Here is a 21,686-nt window from a genome sequence, read left to right on the forward strand (position 1 = left end):
AATAGGATTAGTGTAGTCGTGTAGAGCGTCGAAAATAATAAGAATGGTGGCCTATTAGCATTGTGTCACTCAAGCGACGACAAGTGTGTTTTTCCATTTTCCAATTTAATTTTTGCTCATAATTGGCTTCATGATTTTTTTTTTTTGGTAAAGTTATCGCATAAAAAAGTAAACGGATTTAAAGCCTTTGGCTAAAGCCCTACAAAGTGCATTTAAATTTGAGCTATTTTTTACATTTATTAGCTATTTTTTACATTTATTGCATCGTAATGGAAAATGACTGTAATCCGAGCATATACGAGCTTCAAAGAGTTCGCTTTTCAATACTTTTTTGCAACGAAATAATTTTTTAATCGAATTAAAACAAATTTTTGTTAATTTTTTTGCACATTTGTTCGTAATAACAAACGAAAGACACAACAAGGCAGGACGTTTAGTTCGAACAAAAACAATTACCAGCATGCTATTTGAGAAGCGAATCGGATGAATATTTCCATTTTTTGTCAATTCCATTATCTTTTATTACCATTTTATAATACTACATTCATTGATTTATCATTTTAAAACCACTTAATTTAGGTTGTATCAGTACTAAATCAAGCACTATTTTTTACGTTTCGTCTTCGACTCGTCAGTGCAGAACAGTTCAAATTAATGTTAACGCTATTTGCAAAATACTTTTTTTTATAATTACGCCAAAACAAAATGTCTTTTCTGACGTCGCGAAGGAAACGAATAGGCGACTGAACTGGCTGACTACAAATTTTAATTATTTAGGGGTCTGACAAAAAGCCGTTTTTGTGCTTTGGGCACATAACGAGCAATTCCAGCAATGCTTAGCAGATCGTCAGACACGACCTTCTCCGATTTGGATGAAACTTTGCACATAGCTTCAGTATTGCAAACCATAAGTTTTGAACCGATGGAGAGGTCGATCCGACTCACGACTGATTTTTAAAAAGGGCGTATGTATTTTAACATTTCACCAAAATTGACTTTTTCAAATTTTTGTAACTCGGAAACCGTTAATGGTACAAAAATGGCGTCCACGAAGAAGTTGTAGAGAATCGATTGAGTACTCTAAAAAAAAATATACACTGAAAAATTTTTTGATTTTTTTTCTCATTAATTTCAAAATAATCCGAAAAAGTTAAATAAAAAAAGCTTGGTTTCAATTTTTTTTTGATAATTTTTATTTTGAAGCTGTTATTAAAACTTACAGCTAAAAAAGTTTACGGGTCTCGTTGTAATTCGGAAACAGTTAATCGTACAAAAATGGCGTCCACGAAGAAGTTGTAGAGAATCGATTGAGCACTCTAAAAAAAATATACACTGAAAAAAATGTCATTTTTTTCTCAATAATTTCAAAATGAACCAAAAAAATTAAATTAAAAAAAATCAGGGTTTCGATTTTTTTGGTAATTTTTATTTTAAAGCTCTTATTAAAACCTACAGATTGATGGCTATCCCATCCGTGCCTTTTGAAAAATGAAGAAGTTACAGCTAAATAATTTACAGATATTTTCGAAATTTCAAGGTCTCGTTGAAAGATAATCATTTAAACAGTAGAATATTATAGATATCCTTTCTTCTAAAAGTAGCTGTTCTTGAGATACATGGATATTTAATTATAACACCATTTTTATATTTCCATGAATTGTTTATTTGCTTGCTATATCTACAATTATTACATGTACATGAATAATTCTTAATTATATTTAAGGTTTTAAGTTTTTGAAAATTGTATGAGTACTACGTGCATCGTCATTCGAATACAGTCTTGTGACGATTGTGGTTTCTGAAATCGGAACGAAAGAATGGTATTTCTGTGTGTCTGGAATCATTTTGGTATCCTTATAAACACTACTCCACTCGGTCACACCCCGTTCATATTCTTCTTGTGAAAAACTGAAAACTGAAACTGAATTTCAGCACTCGACTCTAAACCTGGATTTTGAAAACGAAATCTGAAATTGAGATCAGGATCTTGTTTCTGGGGCTGGACTTTGGAACTAAATTTTGGAAATGATTTTTGAAACTGAATTCTGAAACTGGAACTAGAATTCAGTTACAAAATTCGGTCGAAAATTTAGTTTCAGAATTTTGGTTTAGGATTCTGAACCTGAAGTTCTGGAACTTCAGGCCGAAATCCAGGACCAGAATGCAGATCCAAAACTTAGTTGTATTTCCAGAATTCAGTTTTAAAATGAATTCAAAAATCCACGTTCAGAATTCAGGTCCAGAAAGCAACTCTAATTTGGGTTCAAATGTCAGTTCCACAATTCTAGAAGTGTAACTGAATTCTGGAACTAGACTCTGAAAAATTTTGAACTAAAATCCGGATCTGAATTCTGGAACTAAATCACGGAGTTGAATTCTGGATCCTAATTTGAAAACTGAATACTAGACCGGAAGTCTGTAATTAAAATTTAGAAGCAAACCAAAATCTGGGTCCAGAGTTCAGTGCTAGGATTTAGGTTTAGGATTCAGTGGCTAACCGGAATCCTGTTCTCGAGTTCATTTTCAAAACACATGTTCAAAGCTCAGTTCTGGAATTCAGTTCTAGAATTCAGTTCGAGTCCAGTTCCAGAATCTAGCAAAAAAAATGAGTTTCAGAGCTTTAGATTCAGAATTCAGCTCTAGCATATTGATTCGAAATGTGGTCTAGTTCTCGAATTCAGATTTTTTAATATCAAAGAATATGAACCAATTTTATTCGTATTCACATCATCCTGTTATGTCTCACGACATTACCCACCTATCTGCTTTGCATTCAGAAAATCAAAGCTGTTCAATGCTCTTTGGGAAGGTCCAAGTGTACAATAACAATAGAGAAAAGGGCGTCTCTTGTTCATGAAATATTATTGTTACGGTGGTAACTGAATGACGGTTCTGTATTATTAATAGCTGCTGGTAACAGTGGTAATACTATCTGAATTATCTGAAACTTAATACAATTTAAATGGGTTTCCCGAAAAAAAATAAAGAATTAATTTCTTGATAAACTATCAATACAACTAATTTGTACCAATTCCATCATGTTTTGGCGCCCCATGGATGTTGCCACCCGAGGCGGTCGCCTCAACCGCACTACGGCACTGCTACTAGCCACTACATGGCACACTAAAAACTACTACCGAAAAGAATTCTGCACTCGCGGTTGTCTGTTCTATTTTGCAGGTATTCACGGAAAAAAATCAATAGTAAAAAAATCAGTGCTGTAAAACTTCATTCAATTCAATTGAAATCGAATGTGTGCACACACTGACGAGCACTCTACTGCAGTAAACTTCACATTCTAACACACACCCTTCGCAGTCGCACCGAATGGGTATCATCCCGTTCTTCATTCGTTTCTCTTTCTGTAAAAGCTTAGTTTAACCACCGTCAATTTATCTCTTAAAGTAACAAAATATTCCTTTCAATTGAATAAGAGAGCGGCATTCAAGTGAGGTTCATGTAAACATTCGAACTGGTTCAAGATAATGGATGAAAGATAAACCAGTCATGATGACTGAAATATTAATTACAAAATAAACATAAATTTATTCCAGTTTTCATTTTTAATATTTCGAAACAAATCTCAATTCATTTCAAACAGTCGGAATTATCTATTTTAACTTGCTGGTGATAATTTAAAACTCAAATGAGAACCACCATCCTCTTTTAATTATTATGGTCGGTGAGAGTTTTGGCTATCGAGTTGATGTTTATTTATTTTTTTATTCAAATTCGTCAAATATTCTCGGAAAAAAATATAAAAACAAATTATTCCAAAAATAATCCTGTTAATCAAATGATGCACTTTTATAACGAAAACTGCCAAAAATCGATCTAACTATGTCCAGGAAACAAATAAAAGAAAAATTGAAATCAGATCGTAGAAATAATGTATGACATACAAGAAACCATTGAAACTTTTTTTTATCTATAGTCTACATTTGTTTGACAAATAAATAAATAAATTTGGGAGCAGGGAAAAGCCCGTTGGAGATGAAACTTGACAATCTCTCTCTCTCCAGCAGGCAGGTTAATTATTTGAATCGACAGGTTACAATTATCCAACAGATACATTTAGACTTAACACTAGAATTAAAAGTAACAGTTCAAACAAAAATTTATAACACTATAACTAGACATCAAGCATAACAGATTAGTAATAGTGCTCTTCCTAAGAAGGTGAGAGAGAGGAAAAAAGTGGATAGGTAAATAGTATACAAGGGTTGGCGGAGCAGGTGCCTATTCATTCGCACTTGCTCACTACCCACAGTGAAGACAAGGAAGACAATGACACAGGTAAACCACGGGGCACTATAAACTGAGCAAGCAAAACTTCAAGTGACTATGAGCGGTAATTCAATTGACGATGAATTCTGGGAGCTTCGGCAACAAAAGTAAAATGAATGAGAAGGGATATGCTGACAGTCAAAGGCCATAAATCTCATTTTAGTTAAAAATATTCGATTGAAATTAAGTTTCACCGCACTGATAGTAGTAGTAATACGGAATAAGGACGGTATAGACCGAACGAAACATGCAGTTAAATAACAAGGGAGTGGGTCATTTCGCCGAAAGTCATTTCGCCGAAAGTCGTCGGAAGCGGCTGCCTCTTGCATACAAACCTGTAACCGTCTCGTTTGCCCGGTCTACTCAAAGCTAGGTTTCTTTGCTTTAGTTAGGTCCGAACGAGCGGGAGCGAGGTCCGACAACACACCAATCAAATCGATGTGGCTAAGCCACAATAGATATTTTTTCACTTAGTATACGGTAAATACATTTGCTTGGTAGATACACCTATGCAATTGCTTTGATGCTTAGTGACTAATAGTCAACAAGTTTCCTTGGGAACTCCGTCTTTAGGTTCATGAATCAGTCTTTATTCCAGAGTACAAGAATCAATCCTTATTCAAGAAGTACAATTGTAGGTAAAAAAAAAACGGACATTAACGTATTATCATTCATTTGTGTTTATTTTAAATCAATTCCAATGATAATATTAAGACAATTGCAGGAATCGGCGAAATGAAGCTTTCGGCGAAATGACCCTTTCGGTGAAATGACATTCGGCGAAGTGGCCCATTCGGCTAAATGTCATTCGGCGAAATGACCCTTTCGGCTGAATGACTTTCGGCGAAACGGCTTTCGGAGAAACGGCATTCGGCAAAATGACCCTGATCCAAATAACAAGGAGCAATATAGAAAAGCAACCGCGTACTAAGAGTATTCGATGCATTTTAGTTATTATATCCAAAACTATGCTGTGACCTAATAAAAACTTTCCTGTCTTCCTGTTTCCATTTGGCAGACAGCTAAAATAACAACAATAACCAACGGCAACGTTTGACATGTACAATTAATGTGCAGCATTCGAAACTTCACTGTTCCTCTCAAAAACATTGTTATTTACAATCATTTCAAGTATGGACAAATTCTGCATAAAACACAATCCTCTAAGAGGTATTTTATAAATCGGTCAACTAAAAATTTGAATGTATATTTATCATAGCGCATGTCAACAATTTCAAAACCATTTGCAAACAGTTTCAACTAGACTACCCTTTTTACTTCTCATGAATTTTCGACTAATAAATTTATTAATATAACCAAGCCCATTTTCGTTTTCTTTTTGCTGTCTATCATCAGTAATGGTTAGTCAGCGTAAAATTTTCTGAATCAGTTGCAATTGAGAATTTTGTGTGGAATTGAAAATTTACTGGTTCATGGATATTGGCCTACTAAACATATTTTCTAAAAGATTTTTTCAGCAAAGTAAATTATGAACTTCAACTAATTTATTATTCATTTAGGGGATAACCTTCTTTTTGTGCATAGGACACGTAACCGTTTTTTATACTTTATGTTTCGTTTTCGACTCGTCATAACATAGTTTATAGTTTTTTTGGCAATTTTGTTGTTTAAAATTTCGGTCGTCACGTGCCTACGCCTACGCTTATTTCAGTTCAACAAATTTCTTGTATGATAAGGTTCCTAGTAAAGATGACATCGGTTCAAGAATCGGTGTTGACACCCGATTAAAAATTGTTGTGTTTTGGTCAGTTCAAGAATAATTGGTATTATGGCAACATACTAAATTCCGCCAAAACTGCAACTGACTTTGGTCTAACTTCTACGAAGGCGTTTCTGAAGGCATTCATTCTTTGGAATGTTTCAGTTTAAAGCCCTCTGATGTGATAAGAGTCTGGATATGATTATCAGAGCCACAGATTGCCTGCAAGACCAACACTTATAGGCAAATTTGAACCTTTTTTACTCCAGACGGTCTCACGAACTGCCACCCTGAATTAGACGCGGATCATTTATCTTGGTGATATTAAATAGATGTTCCGACGTCTATAACGTAGCTTAGTTTAAGGAGCCACGAAGATTGAAACATGGGTCATTTTTGCCGAATCCCTATCCGAAAAGTTGGGTAGACACTTAACAGGAACGTCTAGTGTGTCAGATCAAACTGACTTTAGACAAAATTTAGCATTCTTTTCTTGGCTAGCTTGTTTATAGTGTTTCTTAAAAAAATTACTTATTTCTAAATGTATAATCAAATTTTCCACCGTTTCTAAATTACATTCCAAACCTATTTCAGTTTGACCCTTTCCAGTAGTGAAATTATCCACCTCCGAACCAGCCGTTCCGACAATATACGCTACCGTAGCAACACTTTTCGCCACTTTAAAATTTTGCCGTGTCGATTTCCGGTTCGGAAAGCAATTGTTAACATGAATATCTAAAAAGGTCTCGGAATTCGCGACTATCACGCTTGGAAATGATAATCATCAATGTGTTTCATTTCGTAAAGCATATTTATCGACGCAAACGACCCGAGCGGGAAGTGTCGGATCGACCGCAAAACTACCAAAACAAAGGGAAAGTGAATCGAACATGAATGGAACAGATCCAGCATCCAACCAATCAACCACCACTGGAACCGAATGAACCGAGGTGCTGGCGATCGAGGCGCACTGCCGTCCCAACTCGATCGAAACAATCGTCCACAATCACGAGGGGTGGAAACGTTTGGGGACGTACGTACATGAAAACCACTTTTCGAATGCCATATATAGAGTATTGCATGCAGTGCTGGCGCTTTGACTCGGACTTTGCCGCACTGAGGTGAGACCGCGACCCTTGTCGGAACTAGTTCTCAAATCTTTTGTTATTGCATGGTCCTAAAATGGAAACTGATCGACGTCTCGATGCCTAGAATCATCCGTCATTGGTGAGATTTAGAGGAGTACACTGATTCCGGAAAGGAATTGTTGATCACATTAGCGATAGAGTCGAGCTGAACTCGCCGCCCAGAGTCTCAATTGAATATGCCGAAGACCTTGACCATGTTGAAATCAACCTGCAGCTAGGTTTTGGCCAAGGATTGAAAATAACTAAACTTTGTCACCTCGGAAATCATTACACATAACTCAAATACGGTTGTTTGTACCATTGACACACTATTTGCCTTTTCCTTAGCATAAGAAATTACCACGCCTCGCAGATAATTTAAGCAATAATCTCTGCGATGGGAAATGGATTTAGGACACTGTCAGCTGTAAGCCAGTTTTTTTCTCTTCTCAACACAGGAAATTGACCATAAAAGAGCAGCACAGAATCTCGGTGCTTTCGGAAAGAGTCGGCTTTAGATTTATGATCGCCAAACGAAACCATTTCATATCCGTCGTCTAGCGAATCAAGAGGCCAGAGCGCAACAACAACAATCGATTCGCTGCTTTCCGAAAATGGACCAACCAGTTTAGAAGCTGACCACAGACGGCGGAAACAGTCGTCACATCATTTCGAGCTTGTAGAATCGACAATTCAGCCGTCAAATTTTCTCATCGAGTTATCTAGAGCTCGAGTTATTGAGGTTACCGATCTTATCGTTGTTCGGCTTGATGAGCGCGAAATGTCAAATGAGTAGTCCTACGCCAAAAGCGCACCACACAATTACAATTATCTAACTGGAAAAACTGGGGTCCCAATCGGGTCCAACCAAGAGGGCATCTAATCGCACGAAATTGCTTGCAGTGGAAAAATAAGTAAGTATACTCAAGCACCTTCGGCTGCTGGTTTCATGGGTCTTGAAATTAATCCGCAGTAGATTCGCAAATAGCGGATTATCTCACGACATGAAGATCATAACCATACTCTGCCGTTTGAGATTGCTTACGAATTAGATAACACCTTTACAGCCCAGCGCTCTGATGAGTTGATGGTGAAAGCTCCCAAGCTAGCCTTTGCAATAGTAGGATCGTTTGAATCTTCGGCTCCATTAATTTGATTAACGCCAAAAGTGCCAGAATCAAACGATAGCAATTGTAGGCAACAATGTAATGAGTCGTTAAAATAATATCTAATGCAATAATGAGTGTGCGATCGAAGGTTTTCTGTGACCTTAATTCAAGCGATTTTTTTATCACCTTTCTGATGGTATTTTCATTACTAATATCCAACTCGAACGCAGACACAGCGCATCTAGCACCAAACTGATCCACGGAAGGCGTGAACAGAAGGTCAGTTGATTATTTCCAAGATCAGACTTACCACTAAGCCGTAGGAGACATAAATAACGGAAATATGATTACCAAAATTCAGCGAGGCCGATTATAAATGACAAATGATCGCTTGTTTACCATGAGTGTGTGCTGGAATTGGCCACGAAATTTCATGCCGTTTAACCAATATGGTTCTGAGCACCGAATTCAGCGGTGGTTCCGTGGCATTTGCTTGCTCCTACGAGTTTCGATTTGGTAGCATGTGAGCAATGAATCAGTTGGACACATTGTGTTCCTAACCATGTGACTTGCAGGTCCAAAAACCATGCGTCATGTGACATTAAATGAGACTAGGCGTGAGCAACATTTTTAACACAATTTCTACCGGGATGTGTCCAAAGACATCTTTCAATTTTCCACTGATCATAATTCACTAAGTTTAAAAATTTCGCCACACTTAATTTTTTGACTATTCGTATGATAGCTGTTCAAATAATTTAACTATATCATTTTCCTTCAGCTCATCCAGGATTTGGAAATGTTCAAATAGTATACCATGAGATGTCTAAGAATTTCTCAACAGTGTATAAAAGTGCACTGGTGCTAAGTTCAAGACATAAAAGTAAATAGTAAAACCTATTTTAATCCACCTAATGGTGTAATGATGCCTTTCTCATATTACTTATATTTTCAAAAATATCACTCGAAGCTTCTGTGAAGCATTTTTTTTTCAATCTTGAATAAAATAAGAAATTTTCTTTGGGTATAAACTAACATAACCTTTTCAATTTGTAAACAGTAATGTCAAGTTAATAAGAATTTTTCTTTATTTTGCATCGTCGCACTAAATGATTAAACACACTTTACCCTATAGTTCTGGAATTCGAAGTCGAACTCGGATGAAATTAAACAGCAATCTATGAGACTATAGGAACATTTATTGGAGCCTGTTTGTGAAAATCGATCAAATCATCTCACAGTGGGAAAAAATCTATGAAAACCCGCAAAGAATTCTGTAACTCATGAACTAATTGAGATTGGTCAACAATCTACAGCGTTTCTTATGTAAAAATGTCCAAAGAATTCAATGGAATGGTTTACAATGGCCGCACGAATCGCATTCCTGCTCGATTTACGTTTTGTATTGCAGTTTTGGAGTTCCCAATAACATTCGCTCCCAGCAGTTCATTATAGTTTCAGTGTAATCGTCACATTATCTCCAAACCATTATTTTCTCTTCACAGATAGTCTCAGTGCATTTGAAGCCATTCGCTCAAACGCTGCTGGCAAAAATGAACCGTTTTTCTTGGGCAAAATAAAGCAGTGTCTGAACTACATATTGAATAATAATTATCAAATCACAATAGTTTGGGTCCCGGCTCATTGCTCCATTCCAGGCAATGAAAGAGCCGATAGTTTTGCCAAACGTGGTGCTACACGGAAAGACCGAAATCAGCATTTTAGTTGATTTTCTGATTTTAGTTAGTTATTTTTTGACATTTTTTGACAACTAAAAAAATCTTACTTTTGCTAATTTAGATTTTTTAATTCTCATTACCTTAATAACAACAAAATATTTGTTGACATGGCTATTTTTTTAGTTGAACTCACCAATGAAACGTGCTGTCATTTCTCAGCCAAGGCATACTTCATTTCCATTCAACTAATTTTTTAGTTGAATTAGAGAAATAAAACGTTGTTTTCGACCAACATAAATGTTTGAATCGGCTTCTGCAATTTGCAGCTATATGGCGCACAGTCACCGAAAGAACATTAACACTGTAATGACTATTAGCCACTAGATGGCACACTACTATCGAAAAAACTTCAGTCGCGGTTGTGTTTTCTATATTGGCAGGTATCAATATTGGAGAAAAAAAACAAATTCGGAAAACAAAAACTGAATACAAGTAGTACACCGGACGGCGTAGCCCGTAAGGTTGGAAGATACAAAAAACATCATTTGACATAAACAATTAGAGTGCAACATTCAAAACTCACTTCACTGTTCCGCGTAAAAACATTATTACGCACAATCGCCTCAAATGCGCACAAATTCTGAATAAATACACCTTCCACTAAGAGTTCACGTCAATCGGATTCAACAAGACTGTCCTTTTTAGCTTTTTAATGGATTGTATTGCTTTGACACTTCTCATGAGTTTTTGGCTTATAAACTTGCTAATAAAACTCATTTCATTTTTGTTTACTTTGTGCTGTCCTTCAGCAATGATGGTGATAGAAAAATAGGAACAAATTTTCTGATTTTATTAACAAAATTAGTTGTCAATAAGAATTTCGTTTTGAATTGAAATATTGTTGGTTTTTGTCCAAGATATTCGCCAACTAAACACATTCTCTAAAAATAAGAGATTTTTTCTGCAAAGTCAATTCTCAGTTTTAACTAATTTCATGGTTATTTTGGAAATTTTGTTGTTAAAATCAACTAATTCTAAAACAGTAATACGAATTAGGCTCAGTGCTAATTTCGGTCGTTCCGTGTATTTAAGGTGAAATTTTTGAGTGACCGATTGCTTTCAACGAATTCTATAGCGCGACTCGCTAAAGAACACTTGCCAGCTGGCAAGCTTCTTGGAGTAAAGGTGATCTGGGTCGGTGGATGCACTCAATTATTTCTAAAATATCGACAAAGGCATGGTTCAGGGGTCTGGATGTGAGTAGGGAATTCGTTCGTGTGATGTCCAGACTCATGTCCAATCACTACACGTTAGATGCACATCTCAATCGAATTGGAACTTCCGAGACTAATCATTGTGCTTGTGGCGAAGATTATCGCGATATTGATCATTTCGTTTGGACATGAAACTTCTTCATCTTTTCATAAAGACAATTGAGGTTCCAACTTAATAATTGACCCTTTTGAGGGCTACTGCGTCCATTAGTTCAACCAATAGCAAAATTTTAATAAAAATGATGTGCTGATAAAAACAAACTCAAAATAGGTAACGAAATCAACAACAAAATGTATAAAAATTCAGCTTATTTTATAATTTATAGCAGGTAATCGTTTGGTTTAAATAATGTTCTTAAGTAGATTTAATAATAAATAACGGAATACCCAATACGATATTTAAAAAATAAGAGGAAAATGTTTTATTAAACTCAACTCATACTAGGATAAGAATTCTATGTAAAAGTGATACTACGGCGAAGAAAAACTTATATAAATTGTCTTAAGAAATAAACGTATTTATGGAAAAAAATAACATTCTCTCTGTAACTTGAAAAGCCTAATTTCATGTAAAAAAGTCTGGAGAATCGATTAGAAGTATCCACACTGACCGCACGAAACGTTTAGGTGGCTATTTTACCCAAATTCCTCCATTTCACGAGATCCTTACTGTAAATCGTCCTTAAATCTTGGTAAAACTTCTTGCAAGTTTGCTAAACCTTATGTAAGCAAGTCTGGAGAATCGAATGGAAGAACCTACACTGGACGCACGAAATGTTTTGATGACTATTGTACCCCATTGCCTCTATTTTATGGTACTTTATTGTAAATCGGTCTTTAATCATGGTAAAACTTACTGGAAGTTTACTAAATCTAGCTTATCTTACGTAAAAAAATCTGTAGAATCGAATGCCAGAACTTATACTGGTCGCACGAAACGTTTGGATGACTATTTTAACGAGATTCAAGGACGATTTATAATAAGATATCATGAAATAGAAAAATAGTCACCAGAAAGTTTCGTGCGGCCGGTGTAGGTTCTTTCAATCGATTCTCCAGGCTTTTTTACTTAATATAAGATAGTTTTCGTATGCTTTCAACGTGGTTCGCTTAAGACTTAAGGGTGATTTAGATGAAAATTTCACATATTGGAGGAATTGGGGTAAAATAGCCACCAAAACGTTTCGTGCGGCCAGTATAAGTTCTGGCATTCGATTCTACAGACTTTTTTTCATGAGATAAGCTAGATTTAGTAAACTTCCAATAAGTTTTACCGAGATTTAAGGACGATTTACGTATGACAAAAAACTCACTTTCAAGGATCACATTGAAGGAATCCAGGCAAAGTGTAATAAATATATTAAATGTTTATATCCTCTTATAAACAGAAATTCTAAGCTCTGTCTAAAAAACAAATTGTTAATTTATAAACAAATTTTCAGACCAGCCATGCTTTATGCGGTACCAATTTGGTCAAGCTGTTGTTCTACCAGGAAGAAAACGCTTCAAAGGATTCAGAATAAAATTCTGAAAATGATTCTGAAGGGTCCTCCCTGGTTTAGTACAAATGAGTTACACAGACTCACAAATATAGAACCATTAGATGTAATGTCACATAATATTATAAGCAAATTCCGACAAAAATCGATGCAATCTTCAATTGAATCGATTCGCTCTCTGTATTAGTTAGTAAGTTAGTATATAAGTTCCTTTTCCCCATTACACAATACAAGTAGGTTTAGAATTTTCCCTACACAAAAATCTCAGAATTGCGGAAGCAAATGATGTCTTCATGGTAATAACCAAATCATATATATAACAGGGCTGAAAAGTCACCACTTGTGGCTGAACACCCAATTTAAATCTTAATAATTTAATTTTAACTCATATTCCAATAAATAGTTATTTAAAAAAAAAAAAAAAAAGGACGATTTACAATAAGATATCATGAAAAGGAAAAAATGGTGTACACTCTTTCATTCGATTTTCCAGACATTTTTACATAAAATCAAGCTATTTCAGTAGACCGCATTCGATTTCTTTTCAAGTTACAGAACAAATACTACAGAAAACACTAAACACATCGCGTTTTTCCATTGTTTCCGATTTCTTTGCGGATTTCCCACAACGCATCTCTGAGAAAATTGAGTGAGTCTCGTTTTAAACTAGTTCCGGAACCGGAAACTTGGAATCAGTATAGCGTCGGTCTTTTAGCATGTAACTGGTATTGCCTACAAATTTAATCAGTTCAAGCCAAATATAGAAGAATTTTACAATTTTTTTGCATCTTCGCTTTAAATGACGGTATGAAATTAAATAGCAACCTATGGGACTACGAGATTTTTTATTTTATAAGTGACATTATTTGACACATACTTACACACATACACACAGACACATACATTGCTCAGTTTGATTAACTGTGTCGAATGATATAGAACACTTAACCCTCTTTGCCAATTTTCACTAGTCAATTTTACAAGTGATTACATAAATTTTCTATATGAGAAAGGCAATAAGTGTACTTTTATAGAAAAGCATCGTTATCATGATCTTTTAACAACACTAACAAGTAGGTACAATTTAGAATTAGAAATTTACATTTTTTTCACCTGAGAAATATAGATTTCAATGCGGTAACTCTGCACGCTATACGAAATTGAACAAAGCACGCTGCGAACGGAGCAAAACCGCACGTAACGTTGCGTACTAGTTTTGCATCGTCATTTTGAATGAGGATTTGAAAGTATTGAAACTCATTGCCCAATAATTTCGGAACCGAAAATCGGATCAGGATGAAATTGCACAGTATATTTAAAGACAATGAGAGCTTCAATTTGAGTCATGACTCGTGAAAATCGGCTTAGCCGTTGCTGAGAAATCGAAGTGAAACTCGTTTTTAAAGATTTTCTTCACTATTATCGGTGCTTTCGGAAGCGGAAACCGAAGACTAGTAATCCCAAAGTAGTTATATATATTCACTAACTAACAAGATCTACCAAATAAATGAATTTAGTAGTAAGTTTTATAAAAATGTGCACCTCGTTTCGCCATCGCTTGTGAAAAAATACTCATAAAATTGGAAATTTTCAATAATCGCACTGTAATACCGGAACCGGAAGTCGGATCTGGATGAACTTTTCAGAGACTTTTTAAAGAATTTTAAGACCTTTTATTTGCTTCTTAGTTTGTGAAAATCTGCTAAGAAATTTCTGAGAAAATCGAGTGCACTTTTTTTTAAAGTTTTCACATATTTCTTTGTAATTCCGAAACCGGAAGTCGGATTCAAATGAAATTCAAGAAAATTGAATGAGGCTATACGACCTTTCATTTGATTCTAAGTTTGTGAAAATCGGTTCAGCCATCTCTGAGAAACGTGTGTGACTATATTTTTCCTTTTGTCGTGAATACGACTTACTTTACTATGGGGCGCCTTTTCAAAATTTTTTGAAATAAGGTTTTGATCGTGAATATCTCTTGTTGTATCTAACGGATCAACATAATTTTTGCTACATGCCATCGGAAATATAATCACAATTTTATGATAAAATTTTCAGTTGTGTGACATAATCTCAAATAATTAAATTTTTCTGAAATGTTTGGTATAAACGAGTATCAAAGAGGATAATTCATAAGGCGCGTTGGCCTTTCTCGTATTTTGAAAGCTCATAGCTCAGTGATCTGTGGAAGGATGTAAATAATCTAACTACCAATATAATCAAAATTTTTCAACTTAAACGTGTATATCAACAGCATTGAAGTATTTCAATAGTACACTATTGAAAAACCTGTCTCATTTGACCCATGTCAACACCAGCCAATCAGAACGCGTTCTGAGGAAGAGAACAAAATATCTGCTGCTGTACAACAAATCGTTCGAGAAAAATGCTCCGAAGAGTGCTTAATATCGTAGTGAGTTCCACAATTTGGTCCTTCTGAAAAGCAGGAATGAATCCCGTACAGCATCCTGATAGTTTCCTTCAATGAAATGCAAATCCGAAATGAAATGGTCGACATTAAAATTCTATATGCTGCTACTTTTATAGCCGTTAGAACTGCCCATTAGTGAAAAGACTACAAACGAAATCACGTAAAAAGAAACCTCTTAACAAAAACAAGATCAGTTTGGATTCTATCGCCACTACGAGCAGATGTATTTTGTGTCGTTTGCAAAGCTAATTTCGCTGCCGACAAGAGCGATCACGTCACAGCCGCCAGTTCTTTGCATTGGTGAAAAAAACAATGGAAAGAGGACAACGGTGGAGAGCATCATACAAAATCAGCCGTTCTAATGGCTCTAAAAGTTTTCTAAAGAACTATTAGGATTTCTTCTTCGCAAATCGAAGGTAAAGAACCTCAGCTTAGTGCAAATCTAGAACTGTTTGATAAGATTGTGCACTTTTCGCTGTGTGAAATTCACAGTAATCGAGATCAAGTGAAGCCTTCTTTGATTTTGCGAAAAATGTTAAAAAGGGGAATGCTTGCATAATTCATACAATTGATCAACTAATTGATATTTGGAAGTGTTAAGGAACTTGTCAGTTGTTTTCGTATTCACGACATCCAGTTATGTCTCTGACATTACCCGCCCGCCTTTTTTTTCGTGCATAACACTATGTAATTCCGGAACCGAAAGTCAAATCCAAATAAAACTCAGGTACTTTGTATGGGACTCAGAGGGAAAAAGTGACATAAAATTCGACTCAGTTTGTAGAGTAATTCATTTCTTAGAAATGATTAAACAGATTTTCACAAGCTTCGATTCAAATGAATGCTTGAATTTTTCGACTTTTATGTAACTAAGATAACTTCTTCTCTTTTATTAACCCTCAGGGTACGGACTATAAAAAAGTTACGTTTAGTACGGACAGGGTTAGCCTAACCCGGCGACTTTGATTGGGTGTATATCGAGCTGTACTTTGTCAATTTGAATAATTTTTTTTTTATTTTGTGTGAAATTGTCTCAAAAATATAATAGAGTTGTCAGATTAATCATTTAACTGATTGAAAAAAAATTATAATGAAAAATGTGAACGGGTCTTGAATTTTTTTTGTAAAAAACGTTTTTTTTTTCAAAATGCTGTAACTTTTTGAAAAAAAAATACTAACATTGTATAACTCGCATTTGAAAGGTAAAAAGTAGTTCTTACAAATGTCCATAACGGTTTTTTGATTTATTCCAAAAACTATATTTTTTTTGAAAAATGAAAATACGCGTTTTTTCGAGTTAGCGAAAAAACGTTGTTTCTTTGATTTATGATGATAAAGGTTAAAATTAATTACTTTGAGCGTAAAAAAGCGACGCGTTGCCATGTTTTTAATGTGTGTTCTTTAACAAAAAATTACAAGAAACAAAATTAAATGAGTTATAATTCACTACGAGCAGCAAAGATTTCGATATAAGACGTACGTTCAAGTGATTGAGATCTACTACAATACTTCGCTTACACCATGTACAACGCGTTATTTTGAGGTTAGAATCTACAAAATTAAGTAAAGAGTACGTATTCTTACTTACCTTTTTATTCCTCAGCGGCAAACAGACGAAAATTAAAACTTAATTTTTTTGAAAATTTTGGATTTTGTAACGTTCGATACGGACTGGGTGTACTACACCCGAGCACAATGTTTATATGTGTCTAGCTCGGACACAAAGCGGAGACTGACTCTGCCGCTAAGGCCTCTAATAGTGTGTACCTATAAGTTTTTCCCCCCCTGGTCCGGACCCCCCTCGCCGACTTCTCTTCGTATGGCGGTTCTTTCAAATTTCGCTCGGGTTACGGTAACCCAGTCCGTACCCTGAGGGTTAAGATAACTTCTGACTCTAATTTGGGCTCTTTTTGTGGTAAAAATTCATTCAGATTGATTCGATTGGTTCACAAAAGTATGCATCAACGCTTACGTCTTATATTCGGCTACCTTTTCTCAAACCAAGTGTATCAGCAGCAATACATTTGAACATCATCATAAGTCACTCTCTGAAATAATTATGCGGTTAGAAAACAATTGATTTGTCGATTATGTCACTTGTACAATTATTTCTCTGAAACTTAAATTGTCAGGCATATGATTTTAGAAATCGATTTACAACCCAATTTTAGTCTCGAACGAGCTTAAAATTGTTGAAATCGATTCATTCATATACGAGAAAATTGAACGGTAATGAGATTGGTCGTTAACGTCACTTATACCATTATATCAACAGAACCGTAAGTGACAGTCTTTCGAACTTCAAACCTGTTTAATGAACCAATAATAGTTTCGAAACGAGTCAAAACCTTGTTCAAATCAGCCGTCTATAAAAAAATTAAACGGAGAAAAGAAGCGCATTTTAAAGCCGGGGTAAAATAAATGATACAAAAAAGCGCATTTTATTAGTTATGTCGCTTATGCCATTATACCTCCGGAATCGAAAGTGACAACGATTTGATTTTCGAACGTGATCCACAACTCAATAGTATCTCTCAAACGAGCAGAAGCTTGTTAGAATCGGGTGAAATACTAGCGTTTTGTCGGTTACGCCACTTATACCATTATATCTTCGGAACCGTACGTGAAAGCCGTCTGATCTTCGAACTTGATCAATGGCTTAATAGCAGCTTTAAACTGAGCCTAGATTTGTTGAAATCGGTTCAGTCATCTCAGAGACAATTGTGCTATGAAAAACAACGCGTTTTGTCAGTTACGTTACTCACACTGTTATATCTTTGGAATCGGAAGTGACAGACAATTGATCTTCGAACATGATCCACAATTCAATAGTAGCTTTCAAACGAGCCTAGATTTGTTAAAATCGGTCCAGCCATGAACGCGTTTTGACGCGGTTACGTCACTTATACCTCGGGAACCAGAACTAACAGCCATTCGAACTTCAAATTTCATCAACAATCCTTTGGTAGCTTTCAAACGAGCCTAAGCTTGTTAAAATCGATCAGCCATCTCCGAGAAAATTTTCTTTTCCCCCATTGCATTGCTTTTTTGACTATGCCGGAAAATCTGCTAATATCTCAAACTGATAGATACATTATCAAGAATAAAGGAATAATAATAATAATAATAATAAAAGTGATGATATAAAGAGTACTGCAATTTTTTCCAGAGAATCTTGGATGCCCCCGATCTTAACTAGATTCTATGAAAACAAATAATTCCGTAATGTACATTTCGTAAAATTCAATTCACTGAAGCATGTTGGGTTGTTTTGTATGCGTATAAATAAAAATATCCTTCGTCATGCAAAAACTGTTTTTACGCGATCGATGCGTAAATTAAACAAAAAATCGACGCCATTTTCGCCATTTCAGTTAACGTGATGCATGAAGTACATTCTCATTGCTATTTCTGACATTGTAATAAATTAGCTGTCTAACAAGGCCAAAACAAGCCCGCATTGCCTTGCAGACAATATCAGAATCGTAAATCATATAGTATTTCTTCATTCGTATCCGAGCAGTCGTCCGCGATACACTTGTTTTTTTTCTGCTCCGTATCAGGACGGTATTAATTACAAAATCTCGAGTGCGAAGGTGTTTCCCTAGCAAGGGCTAGCGGAAACATTTCTGTTGTGAGATCTTTCTTAGATCTAATAAGTGATCGGCAGTGATACACACCGGCAGCAGACAGTTGTGTGCTTCAGCGTTTCTACCTGTCGCTTGAATAGCATCGGCACCAGCAGTGGTTGATTCATCAAGGTCACGCGAGGGAAACAATCGAAGCGAACTCATCTATCGGCTCAACAAACCATACCGGTGAAGTAGTTTTTTCCTTATTTTTATCTTTCTATTTCTTACTACCCTATCTATTTGCTCTATTTATCTTGTTGTTGTGGGAGATATGTCTTCCGATGGGGGGAACCCCGGGGAAGATGATGATGTACCTGAAGAGGTGGAACATTTAGATGAATACTCTTATGGTGACACATCTTACATGGATATCCCCGCAACCCCTTTGGAAAAACCACCCCTCCGTCGGAAGGTCTATCAGGATGACGGATCGGTTGGCCCGTGGGTGGTATACTTCCGGCCCATAGCTAAATCTCTTAGAGTCCTTAATATAGCTCGAGATCTGTATAAGTACTACTCGGCAGTGAAACACATTGACAAGGTGTCACCAAATAGACTGCGCGTCGTCGTGACTGATCTGAAACAAGCAAACGATATTGCTAGCAATGAGATCTTCACGAGGGAGTATCGCGTCTACGTACCTTCTCGGATGGTGGAGATCGACGGTGTGGTTCGCGAGGAGAGTTTAACGGTTGAAGATCTTATGAAGGATGGGATTGGCCGCTTCAAGAATGTCGATCTTCAACCAGTGAAGATATTGGAGTGCAAGCAATTGCACTCTAAATCGGCACAAGATGGGAAGTACTACCCATCAGACTCTTTTCGTGTGACCTTCGCCGGTTCTGCACTTCCGAATTACGTTTTAGTGGGAGGGGTTCGTCTACCTGTCCGGTTGTATGTACCGAGGGTAATGCACTGTTCGAACTGCAAAAAGATGGGACATACGGCACCATACTGTTGTAACAAACCACGGTGTGGTAAATGTGGCGAGGGACACGGGGATGACTCATGCAGGAAAACGACCGAAAAGTGTATTTACTGTGGCGAGAATCCGCATGATCTTTTTGAATGCTCCAAGTACAAACAACGCGAGGAAAAGCTTAAGCGAACCGTAAGGGAGCATTCTAAACGATCTTACGCGGAAATCCTCAAACGAGCCACTCCCCCTACCCCTAACAATCCGTTTGCTCTTTTGTCGACTGACGCTGATGCTTCTTATGACCCCGGCGTAGGACCTTCTTCTCTTCAGCTAGGAACAAATAGGAAAAGACCAATTATGTCCTCTCCTAACCTTCCTCGCAAAGGTCTAAAAGTACTACATCAAAATGAAAATAAAACATTAAAGTTCAACCAGAAAAATTCCGTTGAACCCAAGCCAATACCGCCTGGATTTCTAAAATACAACCAGGAATTTCCTGCGCTTCCAGGGACACCGAAAAACCCAGGTGATCCCAAAACACAACCAGAAAATCCGACAAACTCTGGATTACTAAAATTCTCTGATATCGTGGACTGGATATTAACAGCCTTCAATATAACTGATCCTCTTAAAAGTATTCTAACGGCTTTATTACCAACAGTAAGAACATTTTTAAAACAGTTGACAGAACAATGGCCCCTCCTTGCAGCGATCGTATCTATCGATGGCTGAAATACCTACAGAAATCGAGAATATGATCACTATACTGCAGTGGAATTGCAGAAGTATCATCCCAAAATTAGATTCTTTCAAATTTTTGATAAATTCGCGTAACTGCGACGTATTTTCATTGTGTGAAACATGGCTCACTTCAAATATAAACTTTGACTTCCACAATTTCAACATTATACGCCTGGATCGAGGAGACTCCTATGGAGGGGTTCTTTTAGGGATCAAAAAGTGCTATTCGTTTTATAGAATTAACCTCCCCTCGATCCCGGGCATTGAAGTTGTTGCTTGCCAAATCAGAATTAGAGGCAAAGATCTTTGTATAGCTTCTATCTACATACCTCCCAGAGTCTCGATAGGGCATCGACGACTGGCAGACATCATTGAGCTTCTTCCCACCCCGCGGTTAGTTTTAGGATACTTTAACTCGCATGGTACGGGGTGGGGCTGCCTATATGATGATAACCGTTCTTCGTTAATTTATGATCTGTGCGACAACTTCAATATGACAATTTTAAATACGGGTGAAATGACACGCAATCCAAGACCGCCAGGCCGCTCTAGTGCGCTGGACTTATCCCTTTGCTCGACATCACTACAGCTAGATTGCAAGTGGAAGGTAATCCCTGATCCCCACGGTAGTGATCACTTGCCGATTTTGGTTTCAATATCCACTGGTGCACAAACACCGACATCAGTCGATATGACATATGATCTCACGAAAAACATCGACTGGAGTTCCTACTCGACCGCGATATCCCAAGCTCTCGAAACGAAACAACCAGATTCGCTAGAAGAAGAATACAAATCCCTAGCTGACTTGATCCTCAACGCCGCGATTCAAGCCCAGACCAAACGAGTACCCAAAACTACAATCACTACGCGACCCTCAACCCCATGGTGGGATAAAGAGTGCTCGGAAATATATAAAACAAAATCATCCGCGTATAAAAAATTCGGGAACAGTGGCAAGCGCGAAGACTACGAGAAATATGCATCACTAGAAAAGACCCTGAAAAATCTGATTAAAGCAAAAAAAAAAAGGTTACTGGCGTCGGTTCGTCAATGGCCTATCTAGGGAAACATCGATGACCACTCTGTGGAATACAGCCCGTCGTATGAGAAATGCAACCACTAATAACGAATCCGTAGAATATTCAAATCGCTGGATATTTGACTTCGCCAAGAAAGTTTGCCCGGATTTTGTTCGCGAATCGAATGTCTATCGCGTCGCGTCCTCTCGATACAGTGAAAACGATTCCCCCTTTACGATGACGGAG

General features: G+C 36.7%; 1 protein-coding gene across 5 annotated transcripts in view; it reads left to right on the forward strand.

The window, feature by feature from the left end:
* LOC131438472 (uncharacterized) overlaps nt 1–21,686 on the forward strand; it is a 378,932-nt gene that overhangs the window by 92,513 nt on the left and 264,733 nt on the right. The window contains exon 1 of one of the 5 annotated variants that reach the window (XM_058608531.1): nt 18,648–18,944. The exons of the other annotated variants lie outside the window; for them this stretch is intronic. The gene's annotated coding sequence lies outside the window, so the exon portion shown is untranslated. Of the gene's footprint in view, nt 1–18,647; nt 18,945–21,686 lie in introns of those variants that run through there. 5 annotated transcript variants of the gene reach the window in all.

The sequence above is a fragment of the Malaya genurostris genome, chromosome 3, assembly GCF_030247185.1.
Source record: "Malaya genurostris strain Urasoe2022 chromosome 3, Malgen_1.1, whole genome shotgun sequence".
NCBI classification, from domain to species: Eukaryota; Metazoa; Arthropoda; class Insecta; order Diptera; family Culicidae; genus Malaya; species Malaya genurostris.